Here is a 24,019-nt window from a genome sequence, read left to right as displayed (position 1 = left end):
TCCCAAAATGAGATCCACATCCTTTCATCGAATGATTAGGGATAGCTACTTGAGTAAAGTACTTAAACTGTTTGAAAGTATTATACAAGACTAATCTGTATGCTTGATATTGTGTGTAAACATAAATGGCTCATTAACCTCACACAACAATCAGGTCTCATTCTACAGAAGGAGGGAAAAGAGGCAACCATTAATAGGGCAGTGCATTTCTAGGTAAATTACCTAATCTTAGTTCTGCTAAAACACACTACACTTATAATGACTGCAAACAACATTTGCACAACAGATGAGAGTTATCTCTAGCACTAGGTCAGGATGTCCTGCTTTTAAAATTTGATTTTTTAATTTGTTTCACACAGCTACAACATTATTGACAAAGCCCAGAACGCTATTCTTGCTATGCATTTTAGAACATTGTCTTCTCTCAATTCTTTCTCCTCCCTTTAGCCTCCATGTCATGTCAAAAAAAAAAAAAAAAAGGAAAGAAAAAGGAAAGAAAAGAAGTTAATTGGGGAATTGACCAGACAAAAAATCTAACCATGTCTCTAGTGACTTTAAATGGGTAATTTTCATTTGGGAGCCAGTTTATAAGTAGGTCTCTACAACAGTGGAGGTGTGCAAGAATGGACGTTTAGAATTCTGGTTCATGAGTTAAAGACATATCTCTGGGAGGGAACTTTTATTTGGCCGTGGTTGGGGGAAGATGATTTTCTTCTATAACCTTTGCCTACTCCCCCCACCCATTTACCATATCTTCAGACTAGATTAGTGAGAAATAACAGGAGCAGAATAAAATACTGAGTATGAACAGATACTGAAATATAATCAACAAAGGTAGGAGGTGTCTTCAAGGAAAATGGCCTCTTTCATCATACAATAATTGGAGTTATTCATTTGTCTACATGTATAATATACATATATTTCATATATGTTATATATATACATATAATATATATATACATATATGTATATATATCTATATCCCACTATGTACATGCTGCTATTTTTAACCAAATCCTCTCATGGCCCTGTATTTATTTTTGAAGGAATTTGTTTAAGATCTCCCCTCCACTATGCCAGGGTGTAGAGGATATTTTGTTCCAACTGTTCTTAGTCCTCAGTAAATACCTTTGCTAAAAGACAACAAATTACTGGATATTTTTAGTGGAAAGTACATCAGTTGGGGCTTGTGCACAAAATTACTAAAAACTTAGCCCTTCATGCCTATATTAAAACTTTAAAAGGAAGTAGTTGACCAATCCTCTGAGTATGCCAAACAATAAATATAAATATAATTTGGAGGAAGATTGGTCCAGTAGAAGGTGCTACAAATCAATTCTAATTAAGTGGAAAAAAGAAATTGTGGTTTATTGGATAGAGTCATCTTTGAAATCAGGAAGTCATCATTCATCATTTGTTGTTGAATTGTTTTCAATTGCATCTGAATCTTTGCGATCCCATTTAGGGTTTTCTTGGTATAGTAACTACAATTGTTTGTCATCTCCTTCTTTAGTTCATTTTATAGATAATAAAACTGAGGCAAACAGAATTAACTAACTTGTCCAAGGTCACACAACCAGTAAGTATGCAAGTTCAGATTTGAATGCAGGAAGATGAGCTTTCTTGACTCTAGTTCTGACATTCTATCCACGGTTCCAACTAACTGCCCAAATCAGGAAGATTGATCAGGTTGGTGACCTTGAGCAAATCCCTCAACTTTTCAGTGCCCTTAAAGAACTCTCTAAACCTGTTAGAAAGGACAAATAACTTTCTATTTTGGTTTAGGAAACACTTTCCTTTGATGTTTCTTATGTCAATAAAATTAGAGGCATTAAGAAAAAAGATATTATTTATTATTTTCAAAACCTCTCCCACTAACTTTTCTATTTTTAGCCCTGTTTTTCTTTTCATATCATTTTCTCTATGTAGAATGATTCCATCCCTGTCCAATAAAATCCTTCAAATATCAGTTCATTTATTCAACAAACTCTATCAAGTTATGATTTATACCAGGATTACAGCTTTATTAAATGTTATAGAAATATAAATCTAAGTGACTATTAAAATAACAATTTTAGGGACAGCTAGGTAGTGTGATGGATAGAGTACCAACCCTGGAATCAGGAGTACTTTAGTTCAATCTGTCCTCAGACACTTAAAAATTGTCTAACTGTGTAACCTTGGGCAAGTCACTTAACTCCATTGCCTTAAATAAATAAAAGCTTAAAATCACAATTTTAATTGTGTACTCACTGTGTACAGAGGTGTTAAGGAGATATGAGTTTTAGAAATATATAGTTTCTGTGAAATTTGCAGTTAAGCAGGAAAAAGAGAAACATTAACAGATAACTAACTATAAGATGAAATTTTATAGACTTGTTCTAAAACTGTGAAATACATTATTTGAGATCTGAGAGGGGAGATCATTACTGACAGTTTACTCAAGTATACGACTTCATTGAACAGAAAACATGTGAGTTAGTATTTAAAATGAATAATAAAAATTGAAACTGGTGAAAATCAGGAGAGAAATAGGGAAGAAATCAAATCATGGAAGCAAGAAAAGAAAGAATATATGTAATGGTTGGAGGATAATCCAGGTTAGCTAGAAAATAAAAGAGTATGTTATAGATTTATTTGAAATAAGCCTGGAAAAGTAGGGTGGTATCAACCTTAGTGGAAGTCTTAAATGTCAGAAGAGAATAGAGTTAATTTAGTAGGCATTAAAGAAACTTTAAAGATATTTGAGCAGAAGAGTATTAAACCTAGATTTATGCATGGGGAAGACCAATTCTGCAACAGAATGAAGATTTGAAGGAAGAAATGTTTAGAGTCAAAAGCAATTTGTAGGAGAATACTTCAATTAAACTTTTCCTTTGAATCTATTGATATAATTGTGATTTTAATAATCGTTTAGATTTATATTTTTCCTAATATTTAATAAAGCTGCATTCCTGGTATAACTACTACCCGGATAGAGAATATATTGTTTATAATATGGTGCAATAGCCAGAGCAGCTAGACAATACAGTGGATAGAGTCAGACCTGGAATTAGGAAGACCAGACTTGAAATCTAGCCTCATTCACTTATTAACTGCACGACCCTGGGCAGGTTATCTAACCCTATTTATCTCAGTTTCCTCATTTCTAAAATGATCTGGGAAGGAAATGACAAAAGACTTCAGTATTTCTACCAAGAAAGCACCAAATGGGTACAGGAGTTAGGATACCACTGAAACAACAGAAAAACAATCATCTCTTTTTTAATGTTTATTTTTTTACTATTCTTTCTCTTCCTTAGTAATCAAATTCATATATTTTTAATTGAAGAAAATTATTAGAAGTTTTTCTTCTTTTTTATTTTCACAAATTATATGGGTAATATTGGAATTCATTATATTCTGAATTTATAATGTAATATGCTTTAAATTGTTATGGTTCCACTGTTTTCATTATTCATTGTGAATTACTGAATAACTTTTCCTGTGGTTGCATTTTTTAATTTTTAGTCAGTTAACTTGAGCAAGATTTGGTCAATAATTTGTAAATATGTATACTTTTCATTTGAAGTATTAGTTTTCCGGAATATAACTTCTGGAAATTAATTTTCTGGAAAATAAAATCTAATAATTTTTTCATTTGTTTGAATTCCCTTATTTTCTTTACTTTGGCAATTTCATTTTGCCCTTTTATTACATTGGCTGGTGTTATATATAATATTTAAAGCATTTATGACTTTTGTTTTAAGAGATTTTCTGTTTTGATTTTATTTTTCTCTTTTTTAATATCAGAATTTCTGTTTTGCCTGTTTGTTTTATTTTTTCTATTTTTTTAGTTGTATTCTGGTTCATTGATTATTGTTTCTCTTTTTTGCAGATATAAGTGCTTAGTTATATAAATTTATAAGGATGTCATTAGCTTCATCTAAAAAGTTTTTAATAGTCATTTTCTTTTATGTGATTATCTGTTTTTCCTATGATTTGTTTTTGATCCACCATTTCTTTAATAATACATTTTTTATTTTCAATTAGAGTTTGAATTCTTTGTTCAAAGGTCTTTTGTAATTATACTTTTTTATATTATCATCAAATTATGTATTTAATATCTCTGTTTTCCTACATTTATATTGAATATTTGTATGTTCTAATAAATGACCAATAGTTCCATATATATATTTTAGTTAAATACCTGTTTCTGTTTGTCTTCAGGAATTTTTAAATAGTTATTATATCTAACTGTTTTGAAATTCTATTAGCATTCTTAACATTTTTCTTATTTTATCCTCTGTTAAATTTATGTAATTTTGAAAGAAATACATTTGCAATCTATTTCACCCCCGTAAATTGTTGAACTTCTCCTTCATGTATTTGTTTTGTCATTTGATGTGTGTGTGTGTGTGTGTAGACCTATCAATCTAGATATTCATATATATATATATATATATATATATACATGCATGCTTTTGCACGAAAACAACATAACATATGATATAAACAGGATAAATAGGAAATATTCAATAGAAGAAGTAATTAAAATTGAGAGATTAGAAAAGAGGCAAAAGACATTTCTTGCCCTTAGGGAGCTTACAATGCAATGGGGAAATTAACTTGCAAACAAATATATACAAAAAACTATATATCCAAGATAAATAGAAAATAATTAATGGGGAAAGCATTAGAATTTAAGAAAAGTGGGGAAAGCTTTCTATAGATGGTGCAATTTTAATTGGCATTTGAAGGCAATCAGGTAGTTCAGTAGTCAGAGCAGAAGGACACTTTTTCAGGCATGTAGAAAGGCAGACAAAATGCCCTAAGTTGAAAGATGAGATTTTTTTTTTTGTTTATTTGTTTTTCTGGATCAGCAAAGAGGTCAATTTCAATGATTCAAAGTGTTCATATTGGGGAGTGAAGTGTAAGAAGACTGTAGAAGTCAGAATGGTACTAGGTTATGAATGGCTTTGGATGCCAAATAGCAATTTGTTTTTGATCTTATATGCAATAAAGTCATTGGAATTTATTGTGTTAGGGACAAGGGGTTGATATGATCATACCTGTACTCTTGGGAACACTCTTTAATGGCTAAATGGCAAATGGGTTAGAATGGGGAGAGAATTTAAATTCAGGTGTGATGCCATGAGGATCTGTACTAGAATGGTGGCAGGTGACAGAAGAGAAAAGGTTGAATATAGGAGAAATTTTGTGAAAGCAATATCAACAGGTCTTGGCAACAGCCTGGGTATGAAGGGTGAGATATTTTGTAGAGTCTAGGATGATTCCTAAATTGTGAAACTGAAAGATTGAGGAGAATGGATTTTTTTTTTAGGTTTTTGCAAGGCAAATGGGGTTAAGTGGCTTGCCTAAGGCCACACAGCTAGGTAATTATTAAGTGTCTGAGACTGGATTTGCACCCAGGTACTCCTGACTCCAAGGCTGGTGCTTTATCCACTGTGCCACCCCAGGAAAATGGATTTTAACTGGGACTTGAAAAAAGCCACTCTTTAGTCTCCAGCTATCCATGTCATTGGATCATTTATACAGAGAGCTAGAGTGAACTCAGAGATCATCTAATCTTTAATCAATTCTATCTTTTACACCAGGATTTATTTTTATTTTATAGTCTGCTGATTTGTGATCCAAAAGCATCTAACTTTTATAATATGATTATAATACTCAGAGCTTGTAAGGACTTTAGAGTTCATGCAGTTCCAACTCCCTAATTTTATAGATGAAAAAAGTGAGAGACCCAGAGATGTAAAACAGCTTATTCAAGGTCACACAAGTAATCAGTAGCAGAGTAGATTTTAAACCCAGGCTATCTTAATCTAAATTCAGTTCTTTTCCTATTGCATCAGTATAATACTTTCAGTGTCTGTGTGTGTGTGTGTGTGTGTGTGTGTGTATGTGTGTGTGTAATATGGGGTAGAAGGGTTTTATTTTTGACATTATCTTGTATATTTTCTCAATTATACCTTTTCCAGTGAAGGGTGAGGGGTTAAATCTTTTAGAGTCTGAAGAACAGAGGTAGGAGAAAGGTAGATTACGGAAATATAAAGGTTTAAATGTATCAAAAGGTTAAAGAGCAAGAGTTGAAAGATTACTGGAGAATAACAAAAAAAAGACTGTTGTGTGGCAGGAGACTTTTGATTAAACTGAAAACTATTGCCAAAGAAATCTGTTAATACCAGGTTGAATGTTAAATGTTTATCATGGAAGGAAAGACTTTAGCAGGAGATAAGTTATCTTTATGTCTGAGTGAAGTATAAGGAGCTGCTCAATCTTTTCTTCTCAGCATCATAGATTAAAAAAAAAGCTCGCTGGAAAATTTGTCACATTTAAAATGTGGCAAATCTGTGAGAGTATTTGTAGTTACTTTCTAAGATTGACTAGTGGTAGTCAAAGAGAAATGTATGATTAACCCCATATATGAAGAACATACAAGGAAGGAAAGAGTAGTGCTATACAAAGAACCAGTGACAGATGGTCAGTAAAGAATGACTTAAAAACTAGATTAGAAAAGGGAAATAATAGGCACATAAAAGATTAATTCAAAGGGTATCAAATATAGTGTCTCTGATGTATAAGAGACAATAGTAAGTCATAGGCAATTCAAATTATACTGCAATCCATAGTTCATTAGAACAGACAAGAAGCTAAATCTAACATAAATGTTAATAGTTTCTAAGAATTCCTTACAATTCAGGTGACACTGAGGAAGGAAATATTTATTTTCTAAGGATATTTTGTTATTATTATTCAGGTTAATCAAATGGTGGTGGTGCTGTGATGGCAATGTCTTGTTCATATACATATATATATATATATCAATTATTATTATTATTATAACATGGATGTTAGAGTTTTATAAGGGAGATTACCTATGATATTTTTCCAATAAATTACTTCCTTTTTCAATCTATTTATATTTAATCTGTTTACACAAAATCTTCTCAATATTATATAATCAAAATTATGTATTTTATTTTTTATTTTAATCTCTATCTTTTTTTTTGGATAAGAATTTTTTCCCCAGCCTAAGTTGTAATGGGTCATCTTTCTTTTTTCCTTTCCTTTTTTTAAAGTTTTTGCAAGGCAATGGGTTTAAGTGACTTGCAGAAGGCTACATAGCTAAGTAATTGTTAAGTGTCTGAGGCCAGATTTGAGCTCAGGTCCTCCTGACTCCAGGGCTGGTGCTTGATCTGCTGCTCCACCTAACTTACCCTTTTCCTTTGCTTTTTGAAAATTGTAGGATCTGGGCAACTACATGGTGTAGTGAATAGATCATAGGCACTGGAGTTAGGAGGACTTGAGATCAAATCCAACATCAGATACTTAATATTTACTTAGCTGTGTGACCTTGGGCAAGTTACTTCACCCCAATGTCTTGTAAAAAAAAGAAAGAAAAAAGGGGGGGAAGAAAAAATTGTGTAACTTTATGGGGACAAAAGAAGCTAGGAAAAAAAACTAAAAAAAGACATGATTGGGGTGTATGGGTTTAATTTCCAACTCTGCCATTCACTATGTGATCATCTTGAACTTGTTTTTACTTTATTGAATATACTTCTGATTTCATTGCCTATTTCCAGACATCCATGTAGACCCTTGGTGGCAGAGAGGGCTATTTCAGCCTATGAGTGATGGATATAGTTATTTTACAGTCTGCATCATAATATTTGAAAAAACAATGCTACCATAAACATAAGTTCGGTCTATTTGCAACTTTTTTGGATTATGAGGAGATAGAGGAATTCTACAATTAAAGAACCTCTAGTCAAAGTTAATAAAATAATTTAACTGTGCTAGCTTGTTCTTTGGAAAAGACCTCAAAATAATATTGGTAAACATGATTCAAAGGTTAAAAAAATGAGACAAGCTAAAAGATTATATAGTTTAGAGTATCCCTGCACTTATACATTATACTTCTTTCAAGAGAATAAGGAGACTGGAAAAGAAATATTAAATGCCATCGATTCTGTTTTATTGGACAGAAAAAGACTACTTAATTTTGTGGCAGTATTTTCAAATTAGTTGTCATTATATATTCAAAAACTCAGTTGACAGAAAAAATAAAAATAAATATCAAATTAGAGAAATAAGAAAGAAAAATATTTAGCACGTAATTGAGGAAACAACAATTATTAAAGCCAGCTAATGATCCTTAAAAAATAGGAAATTAATACAATAAGCAATGATAAAGACTATCACTATTTCACAAAGAAATTAAATTGGCATGATTCAACAACAGCAAATTCTAGAAAGCAATTCACTCAGGAAACATTTTTATCTTCTTGAAAATTGAAGAGAGATGGAAGGAAAAGATAATACCAGTTTAGTGCATCAACTCAGTTTTTAAAATGTTATAGTGAAGAAATGAAAAGATAAACATTTACCAAAAGTTTTGGCAAGAGACCCAAATCAAAAAAATGAAACCAGAATGAAAATAGCAAACAGATGAAAAATTGAAATTCTATAAAAAAAATCCATTAATAAAAGTGGAAGCACTGATGTTCTAGAAGAGGAAAAAATAATGGCATAAAAGTAAACAAACATAAAAAGAACATCTCTAGGACAATAATTATTCACACAGAAAATTCATGAGGGAGATATGATTTTGATTTTGAGCAGTTTGAGCTATTTATTCTCAGAATATATGTAATACATAAAAAATTGTGGTCTCATTTTTAGAAGGAAGAAATATAGAAAGAAAGGAAGGAAGGAAAATATTAGGAACTGTTGTGTGTAGGAGTGCTGTAAACTTTCATCACCTGGTGTCCTTGAGTACCAGAGCCTTATTTTACTAAGTGCCACAGGAATGGGAGTGAATTAAGGACTGGAGAGGATATTTAAGCACTTGTATTTGGTTCAATAAATGGAGGCCTTGATGTACAAAGGGAGAACTTGTCTTCCTTGTCTCCCAGTCCCTCAATGCTTGCTTGGGGAAAGATAAGGGTGTCCTGGGAAGGGACTCAACAGGAAAAAAAAATGAGAAAAAAAAAGACATGGATAAAGAGAAAAGAACTAAAAATCATCATACATACACATTCACTCATTTATTTAAATTGGTATAGTGAAAAGTCACTTTAATGAATTTACTCCAATATGATAACTCTAATGTATTTATTTAGATAATATAACCTTTCAAAAACTTTATAAAAAGTTGATCATTGACTATAAATTTTCATATTACACTAGGGGAAAAAGTGTGCAAATGCTTGTTCATTAAAATTTTTTGCTGGTTCTCATTGAGGTTATCTAACACACAGTACAATATGAAAAGGAATTACTTATAAATGGTGCATTCTTCCAGGGTGTGTTGAAACATCTTTGAGTTTCATTGCTGATATATACAATGACTCAGAGAGTTTATTATAACTATTCTCAGAAGAAAAAACAAGTGGATGAAAAATGCTTATTATTGAATTATATGAAGTTGAATGTTAATATAGTTGGACAATATATATGCACCCACACACATGTGTAAATATACAAATGCAAACATATTGTGTGCATCCATGCATATATGTGTACATATACAATTATAGACTTAGGTCCATTGATGAATTTGACTGAGAATTAAACTGAAGGGAAAAAGTAGATTAAATTGGCTTTGGGAAATTGCACTCTTAAAAGTCCCAGATGAGCAAAGACTTATCCAATTTATAACATGAATGTTCTTCTGGTTTTAGTACTTATTGTAATGCTTGACATTTTTGACATTATTTGCTTGACAAATAATTAACATTTAAGGCATGTTTCTTGACTTGACTTTTAGTAACTCTAGAAGGTTACAAGTTAGAGAAACCATGAAGTTAAAAGAATTAAAGTTGTAGGTCATTCAAAGGAAAATAGAAACAAGGCAGATATGAGTAAACTGTAGCAAACTTATCGCCAAGAAGAACTACCCAAGAGAAGTGTATAAAATATTTCATCAGAGATATGTGTTACTCTTCCAAAATGATGTGGTTTGATGATATAGCAAGAATGAGGGACACTTGAGGGATAGTCCCAATGCTCCATCAGCTATCATATAGTATCAAGAGGCCTAGAGCAAGATGTCTAAATATATTTAGTCAATATTATAGAAAACTTGTGGGAGAGCATGAAAAAGAGAAAGCATAGATAAGTACAATCTGCTCTTTTAAATAAATACTCACTGGGTATTATATTTCTATTTCTTTTCTCCTTTTCTCTAGAACTTCCTATTTCCTCTCCATTTATTTTAATCTTTTCTATCTTGAAAGTCTTGAGTTCCTTAATGGTCTACCCTTTGCCATTCCTGTGAAATATTATCTCTTTTCTCTTAAATCCTCTTGGTCTTTCTTTGCTCTTATTTAGGTACCCAGGACCCATTTCCTTGTAATAGCTTTGATTTTTCTAGTTGTTTGCTGTTTCTTCAAATTGGTTAAGTATTTCTTAGAAATAAACTCAGAGATAAATAAACTCAAAGTCTTTTTTGACGTCAGTGATTTATTCTCTACTTAGAAGTGTTCAATAAATGTATATGAATTTTTGTGATAAATTTTTTCTGGTTACTGATATTTATGCATCTATATACATAGAGATATTGATACATCAAATTCCTAAAAATGAATTTTAAATAGTATATTTTAAAATAACTTTCCTAGCCATAAAAAAAATACTGGGTATTTTGGTAATATTTAGACAGTTAACATTATGTCAATCTTTCTTGTACTATCTGAAATCATTATCCTCAACTTCTATGTAATATATAAAATTTATAATGCTTAGTATCTTTGAAAAGTACTTTTGCATATGGATTTGAAAGAATCTTAGAAAAATTGAATTAAATTAGTCTAATTCAGTAGATAGCAAGAATTGAGTAGTCTATTTTACCATTAGAGGCAATTGTGATAATAAATGCAATGCCAGTATTTAAGCCAGGATGACCTGGATTCATTGCCTGCCTCTTTCACATATTGATTTTGTAGTGCACACCAAGTTACTTAAACTTTCAATTCCCTCAACAAGTCTGTTTAAAAATTTTAGCTTGTAGAGAAGGTGCCACCCTGCACTAGTAGAAGAAGCTTACTCACCTATACTCACTTATAGTTTATTATTTTCATACTAATGAATTACAACTGTTTTCCTGAAAGTTCAACATGACTTTTCCTGATACTGTAATTAAAAAATTTAAATACATATATATTTAATGCATACATCCTTACTACAGAGTCATTCCCATTGAAGTTTCCAGGTGCTTAGACAATTGTCTACCGATCTTATTACTAGAAAGCATGTTTTAGATTTTTGATCTTGAAAAGATTTGTCTATCAGAAGTTTCTAAAATTGAGGGGGATAATGATTCAGAGTTATTACTATGGCTATGATGGAAGCTAATAGTATCTTGGAAGCAGCCTCACAGGCTGAGGTATTAAGGGCAACAATTTCAGTGAAGCAAAAATCATAATAGCTTAGGACTTAGCCTATTATAAAAGAAAAAAAAAGCTATTTAGGTTCTATTCCCATTCAGCATCAGTCATAACTTTTCAAAGAGTTTGGAAATTTTATGTAAAACAAGTATTTCCAAGATTTAAAAAAATCTGAAGCCTATTGTATGAAGAAATATTATAAAGTAAACTATAAGAATATAAAATGAAAATAATCTTAAAGTTGGAAGGTGCATAAGAGAAGTCAGTAGAATCATATCTCTAACACAGAAGGGACCTCAGGTTATCTAATAAATAATCCTCATTTGACAGATGAGGAAACTGAGCTCACAGAAAGTTAGATGATTTGCTAAAGTGGATACAGATATTAAATGACAATATCAACACATGAATCCAAATCCCCAATACCAAATCCATTATACTGCTTCTGAGCATTTTAAAGATATTTAGTTTATTTAGGTTTAAAAAACTAAAGAAAGTATTGTACTTGAAAATTTTAGAAGATATCAGGGAAATAATATAGACATATAATGTATACTGCTTAAAGGAGTATTTTTCTCTGCTATTATCTATTTGAAGAACAAATGAGAAAAGCAAACAAATATACTCAGCTTCAGAATATTTTTAAATTTTGTGACTAATATTTTTTCAGCATAGAAAGAATTGAATTAGTTATTATTTCAGGTATTAAAATCATACATTTATTAATAAGAAAATACTTCTCTGATATTCTATTCACACATATTTTAAATATAATTCTGAATCTGGTTTCTAAACCTAAGCCATATTGTTTTTAGAGAATTTGAAAGGGAAGGACTACTAAAGATTGTGTCTCCAAGTTTTCTAGGTGTTGATAACAAGAAATGATTTTTGACATCAGGGCAGTAGGAAAAAACTATTATAGTATTGGGCCATTTTGTGTATCATCAAGCAAAACAACATACCAATATAGGCCTTGAGAGCATCATTGTATTATCATTATTACAGTATAATCACAATATGTTCAAGATTATGATCCTTGGTTATTAATGAAAGGTCCAGTTCTATTCAAGATACATCCTTATTAGTTTAGATAATGAATCCCATGAAGTATTCACATTCAATTTTTTACTGCATGTTTCTATTGAGCTGAAACCAATGACCATATTTACATAATTATAACTTTGAATAGTGGGAATTCAAATACATAAGGCTATTTCACAGGATTCATTATTTGCACTAATCGGGTCCAGACTATTTGCATTCTCATAAGGCAGGAAATGGTTTTCTCATGTAAAAATAATCAGTCTGTCACCAATCTCTCATTCCTATTTGATTTCTGCCATATTTATTGCATTCCAATTTGTGCTATAGTTATTTGTCTATAGATATTAGTATAACCCCTACAGTAGCAGCTGTATAATCTGAGAGGAAAAAAAGAACTGTATTGTTTTTAATTCTTGGAAGTCAATTGCCAATCAAATTCCTACATTAGGACAGCATTTGCCCATGGTAGACTCTCAGAGTCCTGCATATATCCTAGGGTATAGGACAGAACAATATAAAATTGAGAGATTTACTATTTAAAATATTGATATGTAATTAATAGCTTGAAGAAAATGCTTTTGAGAATATTTATATCCTAGTTAATATTTTTTATGAAGTTTTAAGGAGTAACAGTAAATTATTTAGCTATTTGGAAGACTCAAATATTAAGAACTACTCAGTAAATCAAAATTAACTTTACCCTCTTAGTACAGTGGTTCATTTGAATACTGATCAGAGAAATATTGTTAGTAAAGAGTTGAGATTTCTGTGACCTATAACTTGTGTGAATTGTTACCTTGCATGCTTAATTGGAAAAGAACAATTTTTTAAATGAGATCTTTCAAATCTAGAAATTCTGCCTTTGCATGATTTTGAATGAAGCAAAACACTTGACAATTCTAAACTACAAACTGAAATATCATTAATTATTTGAGTACTTATACCACCTTTTTCTGCAGACATTTGTCATAGTATAAGAAAATAAAAAGAACACAGGAATGCTATAAAATCATTAAATTTTCCACATTCATTGTATCAATTACTATAGTTTATATGTCCAAGTTTTCTATATAGAATTACCAATCAGATTCCTGAAATGAGATAGTATTTGGCATGGTAGTATCTAAGAGGTCTGCTTTATATGTGTGGGGGGTAATCAGGGTCAAAAGATAGTGCTAGTTAACTGAGTATGATCACACTCTGGAGTGGAGAGATAAGGATAAAAATGAATATTCTAAAGAGAAATTGATCCATATTACCAGATAGGAGATGGACAAAGAAATAGAAAAACCTATAGACAGGAAGAATATTTGCAAAAGCATGAACTGGCATGAAAAAAGGATAGTTTACAAAAATATAAATGTTTAATGTATCTCTTCCTAGAAAAAAAATTATGTATACATATACACACATATATGCATGTGTGTGTGCGTTTGTGTGTGTGTGTGTGTGTGTGTGTGTGTGTGTGTGTGTGTGTGTGTGAGCAAGATATGCAAAAGGGCAGTTTTATTCCAGGATACTTGATTTATTACATTGAACTTACAGGATTTCCTTCTGTGACACCAATATGGTGCTGATACCTAAACCAGAAAAAGTCAAAACAGAGAAAGAAATTTACAGACCAATTTCTCATATTAATAAGGGATGCAAAAATTGTAAATAAAATATTCCCAAAATGATTATAGCAAGATAGCACTAGGTTAATATACTTTGATCAGGTATGATTTATGCCATTATCTTTTGTACCACTTATATCAATTATTCATAGTATAGTCCATGGGAGCAAAAAGTCAGACATGGCTGAATGATAGAACACATGAACAGGGTTGGGTCAATTTAAAAAAAAATATCATTAAGTAAAATAAATCATATGATTATTTCAATAGATGATGAAAAAGCTTTTGACAGAAAACAGCACTCATTCCCATTAAAAACACTAGAGAACAGAGCGATAAATGGAGTTTTCCTGAAAATGATAAGCAGTTATTTATCTAAAACCATAAGCAACCATTATATGTAGTAGGGATTAATTACAAACAGTCCAAATAAGATTGGGGTGAAACAAAGTGGGCTGCTAGGTAGTGAGTGGATAAAGTACTGGCCTTGGATTCAGGAGGATGGGAGTTGGAATCTAGCCTCAGACATTTGCCACTTACTAGTAGTGTGACCTTGGGCAAGTCACTTAACCCTGATTGCCCCTCATTCAGGGTCATCTCCAGTTGTCCTGATTCATATCTGGCCACTGAACCCAGATGACTTTGGAGAAAGTGAGGTTAGTGACTTAGCACAGCATCCTCTCACTCAAATGCATCATGGCATCAACACCCTGATGTCATGGTCTTCTTCGAAAATGAAGGACAAATTTTATTACTAGAATTCAGTATTGTATTAGAAATGATGGCTTTACATCTCTGAGGTATCACCTCACACCTCTCAGAATGGTCAATATGACCAGAAAAGAAAATGATCAATGTTGGAAGGGATGTTGGAAATCTGGGACACTTATACATTGTTGGTGGAGCTGTAAACTCATCCAGCCTTTCTGGAAAGCAATTTGGAATTATGCCCAAAGGACAACAATTTGCATACCCTTTAATCCAGCAATACCACTACTGGGTCTATGCCCTGAAAAGTTTATGAAAAAGGGTAAAAACATTGCTTCTACAAAAAAATTCATAGCAGCCCTGCTTGTAGTGGCAAAGAATTGGAAATTAAGTGAATGTACTTTACTTGGGGAATGGGTTAACATACTGTGGTATATGTATGTCATGGAATACTATTGTTCTATTAGAAACCAGGAGGAATGGGAATTCAGGGAAGCCTGGAAGGATTTGCATTAACTGATGCTGAGCGAGATGAGCAGAACCAGAGAAACACTGTACACTCTAACAGCAACATGGGGTGATGATCAGCTTTGATGAACTTGCTCATTCCATCAGTGCCACAATCAGGGACAATTTTTGGTTATCTTCAATGGAGAATACCATCTGTATCCAGAGAAAGAATTGTGGAGTTTGAACAAAGACCAGAGACTATATTACCTTCAATTTCAGAAAAAAATGTTATCTCATTATGTAATTTTGCTATTTCTTATACTTTATTTTTCTTCATTAAGGATATGATTTCTCTCTCATCATATGCAGCTTAGATCCATGTATGCCATGGAAATAATGTAAAGACTAATAGACTACCTTCTGTGGGGGCAGGGAGGGAGGCAAGAATAGGGGAAAAATTGTAAAACTCAAAATAGATAAAATCTTTCTTAAAAAAAAAAGAAATGGGGTAGACTAGGTAGCACAGTGGATAGAGCACCGGCCCTGGAGTCAGGAGTACCTGAGTTCAAATCTGGCCTCAGACATTTAATAATTATCTAGCTGTGTGGCCTCAGGCAAGCCACTTAACCCCATTTGCCTTGAAAAAACCAGAACAATGATATCTTTAGCAGCAAGAGAAGAAGAAGAAATTGAAGGAATAAGATTAAATAATGAAGGAAAAACTCTTTGCAGATGATACTTAGTAAATCCTAGAAAAACTAATAAAAATCTACTTTAAATAATTAACTATATTAGTAAGTTACAGGATATAAAATAAACCCACATAAATTATCAATATTTCTATATATTACTGATATAAAGGGTAAATTTAATATTACCAAATTAATTTAATCTACTAGAACAATCTAACCTAATGGAACATTTTAATTGATAGAGATTGTTTGCTATACATTTATTATATGAATACCAAAAAAATTTTTTTTCATAAATGTTCCTAATAAAACTAAAATTTAATTAGGGAAAAATTAATCCATTGAAAAACCAGATAGGTACCTCAGTGGATAAAGCACCAGCCCTAGAGTCAGTAAGTCCTGATTCAAATCTGTTAACCCTAGACTAGTCTCTTAACCTTTGATTTAATCCACTTGAGAAGGAGATGATAAACCACTACAGAATCTTTTGCCAAGAAAGCTAAAGAAAAACAATATAATCCATGGGGTCACAAAAAGTCAGACATAATTGTATGATAGAACACATGAACAGAAAAGAAGATGGACCATTCATGTAGTGAGAGTGAAGCTGAGTAGCCTAAGTACTGCCCTAATACTATCATATATTTTCATTTCCCCAGAGGAAAGCCTTCAGAATTTTGGGCTGACCTTTTATAAAGGATTTATGAAAGGGTCTGGGCAAGAATAACATACATTTAAAAATTATTTTCCCTAGAAAAACACAAGCCCTGCTCACATTAAGCATTTAATTTTGTGGTAGTAATATTCCACATTAATGTTTATTTAATTTTAAATTTAAGTGATTTAAATAAATTGTGAATGGCATAGTATTTTTCTGATCCTCTTGATTCTATTAACGGATGGAGCATGAATGGGACCTATGAGGGAAAATTTGTTTATTTATTTGCATCAGTCTTAGAGCTCTATGAAGGGAAAGGTTAAAGTCTATAAAGAGAGGCAAAACACATGTCAACAAGAATTTTCATTGAGTTTCATGCCCCTTGTTTACAGATTTCCATTTAGGGGTATATATGTATTAAAAAAAAAACCAAAATCTTAGAAAGAAAATGCTTAATAAATATCCTTTTTTTCCATTTTTTTGAGATTGTCTCCCCATCTCACTCAGACTGGAAGTGCAATGAGTACTCAAAGGTCAATTCCAATATGAATTGTTATATCTCTTTTACATGCTCCACTTTTCTGAATGGAGCTAATCACCCCTGTTAAACAACTTGGTGGCCCCTACTCCTTGGAGCTCACCATAGTGGTACTAGAACTCCTGATCCTCTAACTTTATCCTCCCCCAATAGCAAGAATTTCATGTGTGTGCCACTGTTCTTAGCTTAATAAATAGATTTTCAAATAAGTTGAGTTGAAGGAGTTCATAGCTATGGAAATTGACAGAGACCAACCAATTGAATTCAGATTGAACTATTTAAGCATTTATTCTATGATCAATAGTGTATTCTGATACAAAGATAAACACAGCAGTCTCAGAAAAGAGATGACAGGCACACAGATTAAAAAAATAAACATAAAATAATTTGACTATTGAGAAAATTGCTACTAACTGAAGGAATAGAGAAATACATCTTGAAAGAAGTTGCATTTTAATCTTAAAGGAAACTAATACCAGAGACAGGGAGGATGGGCAATTAACCAGGGTGTCAGAAACAATGGTGATTGGCATCTTTAGGTCAATAATGAATATGATTTTTCCAGGACTTATAGCACAGATTTTACTACTGCTTTTAGAGCAAGAATCAGAAATAGGGTAGGGTACTAGAACAAGATTAACATTATAAGTAGCTGACTGGGAAATTACTGTGGTGGGCTTATGCACAAAAAGATGAATATTCACTCATCACAACCAAAGGTTACAGGGGATGGGAGCTTGATGTTTGGAAGAGTGATTAAACAGGGTATCCCACTGACATTGTTTCTTGGAAGAGTTTTAAGCTATTTAAAGTTCTAAGTGGTATACTTCTTGTCATTGGGATTTGGGGTAACCAGATGAGGATAGAAGTGAAAAATGAAAGTATTCAAGCTCTCTGGGATGTTAAAACTGCTCAGGATTTTATTGTGAAATATAGCAAAATAAACTTGTTTAAAAACTTTTCCTCCTGAAGGATCAACAAGCACTTTATGACAGGGTGAATAACAAAAGGCTAGGGGAGGAGTGGAGGTCCAACTCAGGTTTTATAGCCTTGCCCTTATTTGGGCACTGAGGGCTAGAAGGGAAGGTTCTAAAAAGCAGTGGTCAAATCTGTGCTATAACTCCTGGAAAAATTTCATTAATAATTTGCCTAATGTTGCCAATCACCATTGTTTTCAACTTCCCAATCAAAAACTCCTTATCACTCTCTCTCTCTCTCTCTCTCTCTCTCTCTCTCTCTCTCTCTCTCTATCTATCTATCTATCTAACTGTCTGTTGTATCTGTAGCAATGACTATCTCTGTAGATGGAAATTTGTGTAGTTAAAATTACATTTAGATATAGTTAGCTTATTTTAGAATGTATATATATATATATATATATATATATATACATATATATATATATATATATATAAAATACCAGACTTAATAAATTATTTTTCCACTAATTTATTAATTCATTCTTTGCTAGCATTTTATAAGTCATTATTGGTACTAAGTCTCTCCATTGTTGTTTTGGTCACCCATAATTTTGACTGCTTGGGAGTATAGCATTCCATGATTCATGGCCATATGACATCTCTGAAAAGGTATTGGTGTTTTGCTTTCTTTTCTTTGTAAATGAAATTTTCTATCAGGAGGAGTTTCATGATCACTGAAAGTTCATCTAAATTGAACAAATGCCATCTATTCCAAACCTAAACCTAACATTAATTATTAATTAATTATACAAAATAAGATTAGCATTAAACTGATGGGCCAACTATTTCAGACAATGCATGTTTTAAATTTCTTTTTTAAAAAAAATAGGTACAGCTAATTTTAAAACCCTTCCTCCTAGAACTGAAGATCAAGTTTATTTAAAAGGTTTCATTATCCAGGTCCCAGTTACTCAGTTACTAATCAGCTTTTGAAAGAAAGCAGGGGGGAAAAGGTGACACCATATCCCTTCCAGCAAGTCCTGTTTAATGTTTACTAAAATCAAAAAGAGGATGATGATGCACTTGACTTCCCTTTCCAGGAGGGCAAACAATCACAGCCATTTCCAATAACTTAAATATAAATATTGTAAGATCATCTTAGACATGTTTGGAGTAAAGTTGTATTTGCTGTGAATATATTGAAATTACTATTACTAATCTTAATTTGGTTTAATTAAAGATAAATAATGCTAATTCATCAGGATAAATGCTCATGTCTTCCTGCACATGTCTTCTTTTTCCTTTTCTCCTATATCAATGTGAGTCTGGGTGTGTTTACATATGTACATACTTAAGGGAGAACTCACTCCACTTAGTGAACTGTAAGGGACTTTATTTGGTACTTATTCATTCAACAGACATTTATTGACTTTCTGCTATATGAAAGGCACTGTACTAGGTGCCAGGGATACCAAAACCCAAAATTGAATAGTGTCTACCTTTGAGGGAGAGACAAAATGATAAAATGACAAAAAGACAAAAAAGACAAGAGTCATGACTCTTGTGAGAGAACACTAAAGCTGAACTTTGAAAAAAAAATAGATTCCAAAACGCATAAGAAACAATCTGAGTTAAGGCCTTGAGGAAGATATGGAATACTATGTGTGGGGAACAGTAATTGGTTAAGTTGACTGAAATATAAAAGATATGAAAAGAGCTTTCATGGAATAAATCTAAAAAAGTTAGACTATATCCAAACTGTAAAAATTGTGGGATGTGAGAGATAGTGGGAAGGTATGATGCAAAGATGATTCTAGTACATTGTCAGTGGGTAATTGGGAAAATAATGACACTATTAACAGCTGTTTTGGAGGATGAGCAATGATCAAAAACAATTCTCACCATTTTCACATGACACGTGAGAGTTGATAATTTTTGTTACCCATTTAGCTCAGAGGAGTCATTTTATTATTATTACTAAAAAGAATATCTAGTAGTTAGAGCTTCTTGAAGGAAATGTGTTATATAAATATCCTCCTTTATAGCTTTAGAACATGTCAAAGTCACAATCATATTTTATATATTCTATAAGATTTCTTACTTTAAATCACCACACACACACACATACACACATAACACACCCATTTCTAACCATCAACTATTACATACACCAGGAAGTAAAATAAAAGACAAAAGCATCAGAATAAATTATGCATTGGAAAACATCCCAAATGACATATAAAACAAAATGATACAATTTTGAAAATAGAATCAACATTGGAAGAAAATTGGCTAAAAATCTAGAGTTTTAAAATAAGAATAAATAATTATCTAAGTCAAATACAAATATATCTAAGTGAAGAAGGAATGAGGACATGATAGTTATATCATATTTCTATTTGCCAGATATACAATGTTTATTTGGTTTTTTCATTCCAAAGAGAAATCAGGTACATAATTACTCATCATGATATGTCATAAGAAATTTAATGACTGTTTCTACTGGTTCATTTGAGCATAAATTCATAGATTTTGTGGTTAAAGAAGCTTGAGATGAGATACTGAATTCTCTTTACATAGTCCTATCATTTTGGGGATGACCATCTGCTGGCACCTTACAGAATCAAGTTTATGTTTTCAAAGTAAAAAATAAGAAAAAACATGCATTTAATCTTGGATAAAAAGTTCTGTGTATTAATTTGAAATTGTTATTCTACCCACATCAATATTTGAGAAAGAGGAGGGTCAGATAAAAATGCATTAATATTAAGTTAAATTTGATTCAGTTCACAAACGTTCATTGCATAATTACTATGAGTTAAGGGTATTTTCTAGTCACTAGAATAAATACAAGATTTAGATTAAAAAGTGTCACTTTTCTCATAAAACTTACAAACTGGAAAGTGTTTGATAGTGTCAAAATCCCTGTTCATTCTTCTGACTTTATTTTTCTGTCAGAGATACCAATATTTATTTAATCTCTCCACTGTTTTGTGATCTTCTTTCTCTTTCATTTCATATTATTCCATCTACATGATATCCCCTGTGTATGTTCTACCTTTTCTCATTCCACTTCCACCATCTTCTATCAGATTTTTATTACTAATTATGCAGACTATTGCAATAACCTTATTATAGTTGATCCAAACTCCTCTCTTTACTCCCCACCACCCCAATCCATCCATTCTACCACTTCCAGGAAAAAGAAAAGATTTATTTTTTTCATAAATGGATACAATCATTTTTCACTTCTGCTCCAAAATCTTCAGCAGCTACCTACTGTCTATTGAGTGAAATGTAAATGTTTTTCCAATTTTTTTGTGCATCATGATAACACATCCCTGAGATTATGTTGCCCTTTGAAAACAAATAGTAAGAAAAATAGCTCTAGTATTCTCTTATATCTATCTATCTATCTATATGTCATATATGTATATCATGATTTGTTTAATCATTAATATCTGGGCACCTTCTTAATTTCCATTTCTCCATGATGTATATTTGTTTTTGTCTGTGTGTGTGTATGTGTGTGTGTGTGTTTATGTGTGTGTGTGTGTGTGTGTGTGTGTGTGTGTGTGTGTGTGCATCCTTCACCCTTTCTCTTTCTATTATCTCCTTGGCATATACCTAATTGTAATATTGCTGGGTCAAAAGGTAATCACAATTCAGTGATTAACTTTAGGGTTTTATTTCTTTTTATTTATTTATTTCCAGAATGGTTAGATCAACATAGCTCCAACAGAAATACATTAATATGACTTTTCTCAATACTTCTCTACCCACTATTATTTTCTTTTGTGTTTGTTTGCTTTCATTGTCCACCTGATGCATATGGGGTAAAATCTCAGTTGTTTCAATTTCCATTTCAATTTTTAATTAATTAGAACAAGTTTACAGATTTTTAAATAAATTTGAATCAATTTTTATATATCTCAGACATGAAGAAACTATGATAAAATAAAAATCTCTTCAAGTTAATTGTATTCATATGAACATCACCATTTCCTATACTGATTACTTTTTTTATCTTCTCAGCTAATCTACTCAATGCAAAGTGAAATCTCAGAATTCTTTTTAAAATTTTATTTGTTATTAACACTAATCAATTAGCAGAAGTTTTTTCATATGCTCTTGGTAGGTTTCAATTATTTGGAAAATTTCATCCATAAATATTTGCCCACATATTTTACTCATATATTTTCATTTGGGGATAACTCAAAGTGTAAAATATATATGTTATTTAATATATATTTGGTTATCAGGCTTTTTCCAGAGATAGTTTCCAGAGATAATTTCTTATACTAGGATAGGACACAACTTATTAGATTAAAAGACAAATCTTTTAAGCTCTCTGTATCTTGGTATCCCACTTGTAAAATGAGGAGTTTCCTTCATATATATATTCTGTTTCTTGCTCCTATGATTCCCACTTAATAGCTTTTCTTTATATCCCAACTGCATTGATTTAATTCCTTTACAAGCTTTTTAGTTTCATGTGAATGAAATTTTATTATATTTTCTCTTTCCTTTTTTTAAAGAAGTATCTCTCTTGCTAAAGGAGATATCAAAGGAACCTGAGTTCATTATCTTCTAATTTTTAATGATATGACAACTTCAATATTCTAATGATTATCTATTTCACATTCATTGTTCTATGATATAAGGTGTCAGTCTATACATACATTCTGCCAAAATGCTTTCTAATTTTTCCAGAGGTTATTGTTAAATAGGGAGTTATTTCCCAAATCATTTATTCTCTTAAGTATATCAAGCACTGGGTTATTAAGTTCGACTATTTCTCATTCTTACTCTTCTAGACCATTATATTAACTATTTGTATAACCAGAAGCAAGTTGCTGAATTTTTTTATTATAGTATTTGATATCCTGCAAGGATACTTTCTCTTTTTCCTCTCATTATTTCCTTTGATATTCCTTCAAATAAATCCTGTTATTATTTTTTAGCTCCACCAAGTATTTCATTGATAGACTGATTGGAATAGTGCTTGTAACAAAGCTTATTGGTATGAGAGTATTTCATTATTGATGAATATGGATTCTGCAGAAGTGGAATAGAATTGGTGAGATAGAGAGCCTCAGTTCTCAGCAGTTTCCCCATTGAACCTGGCATTTCAAGTGTTCTTGATGAAAGAACTTAGGTTCTTTCTACTTTGTTACTTTAGGTAACAGAAGGAAAAGATGCTACAAGATATGAAAGGAACAGATATTCTCTGACATTCCCTGTTCCCAGTTTGCTACATTAGAAACTACAGGAAGTTACCTTTTGGATAAGATCCCAAAACATTTTCTCTTAACTGAAATAAGCTATTCACTCCCAAATGGAAAAAAAAACTCTTTCTCACTGTAATATCTGGTATATCTTATTTCATGGACACTTTATCTGATTTGTATTTTGCTATGATTTGGATAAATGAGTTTCTTTGCATTGGGTATGCATACTTATTTGAGGAACTGTATTGGATAGGGAAGGAGTCAATCCTTGGATATAAAGCCTGGAGTCTCCCTTTCCCCCAAAATGACAAAGTGATGCAAGTTAAATTAAACCTGATGATCTACCAAAAAATAAATAAATAATATTAAAGGGAGCAAATAGATTCTTCTAGCCTGGTACTATCTTTTTCTGTGTGTGTGTGTGTGTGTGTGTGTGTGTGTGTGTGTGTGTCTCAAAAGAAAGAGATCCAATTCTCAATTCTTGATTCCCCCAATGGAAGGAATGAAAATCTCCCTTGGAGAAAGGTAGATGAAGAGTTGTTATTCATAGGAAATGTGATAGCTAGGTGGAGCAGTAGATAGAGAACTGGTGGTGGAGCCAAGAGGATGAGAGTTCGATTCTAGCCTCAGATACTTGACACTTACTAGCTATATGGCCTTGAGGAAGTCACTTAACCCTGACTATTTCATCCAGGGTCATCTCCTGATTCAAAGCTAGTCACTGGACGCAAATGACTTTGGAGGAGAAAATGAGGCTGGTGACTTAGCACATCAC

Source organism: Macrotis lagotis, chromosome 6, assembly GCF_037893015.1.
Source record: "Macrotis lagotis isolate mMagLag1 chromosome 6, bilby.v1.9.chrom.fasta, whole genome shotgun sequence".
NCBI classification, from domain to species: domain Eukaryota; kingdom Metazoa; phylum Chordata; class Mammalia; order Peramelemorphia; family Peramelidae; genus Macrotis; species Macrotis lagotis.
Note: the sequence above shows the minus strand (reverse complement) of the source record.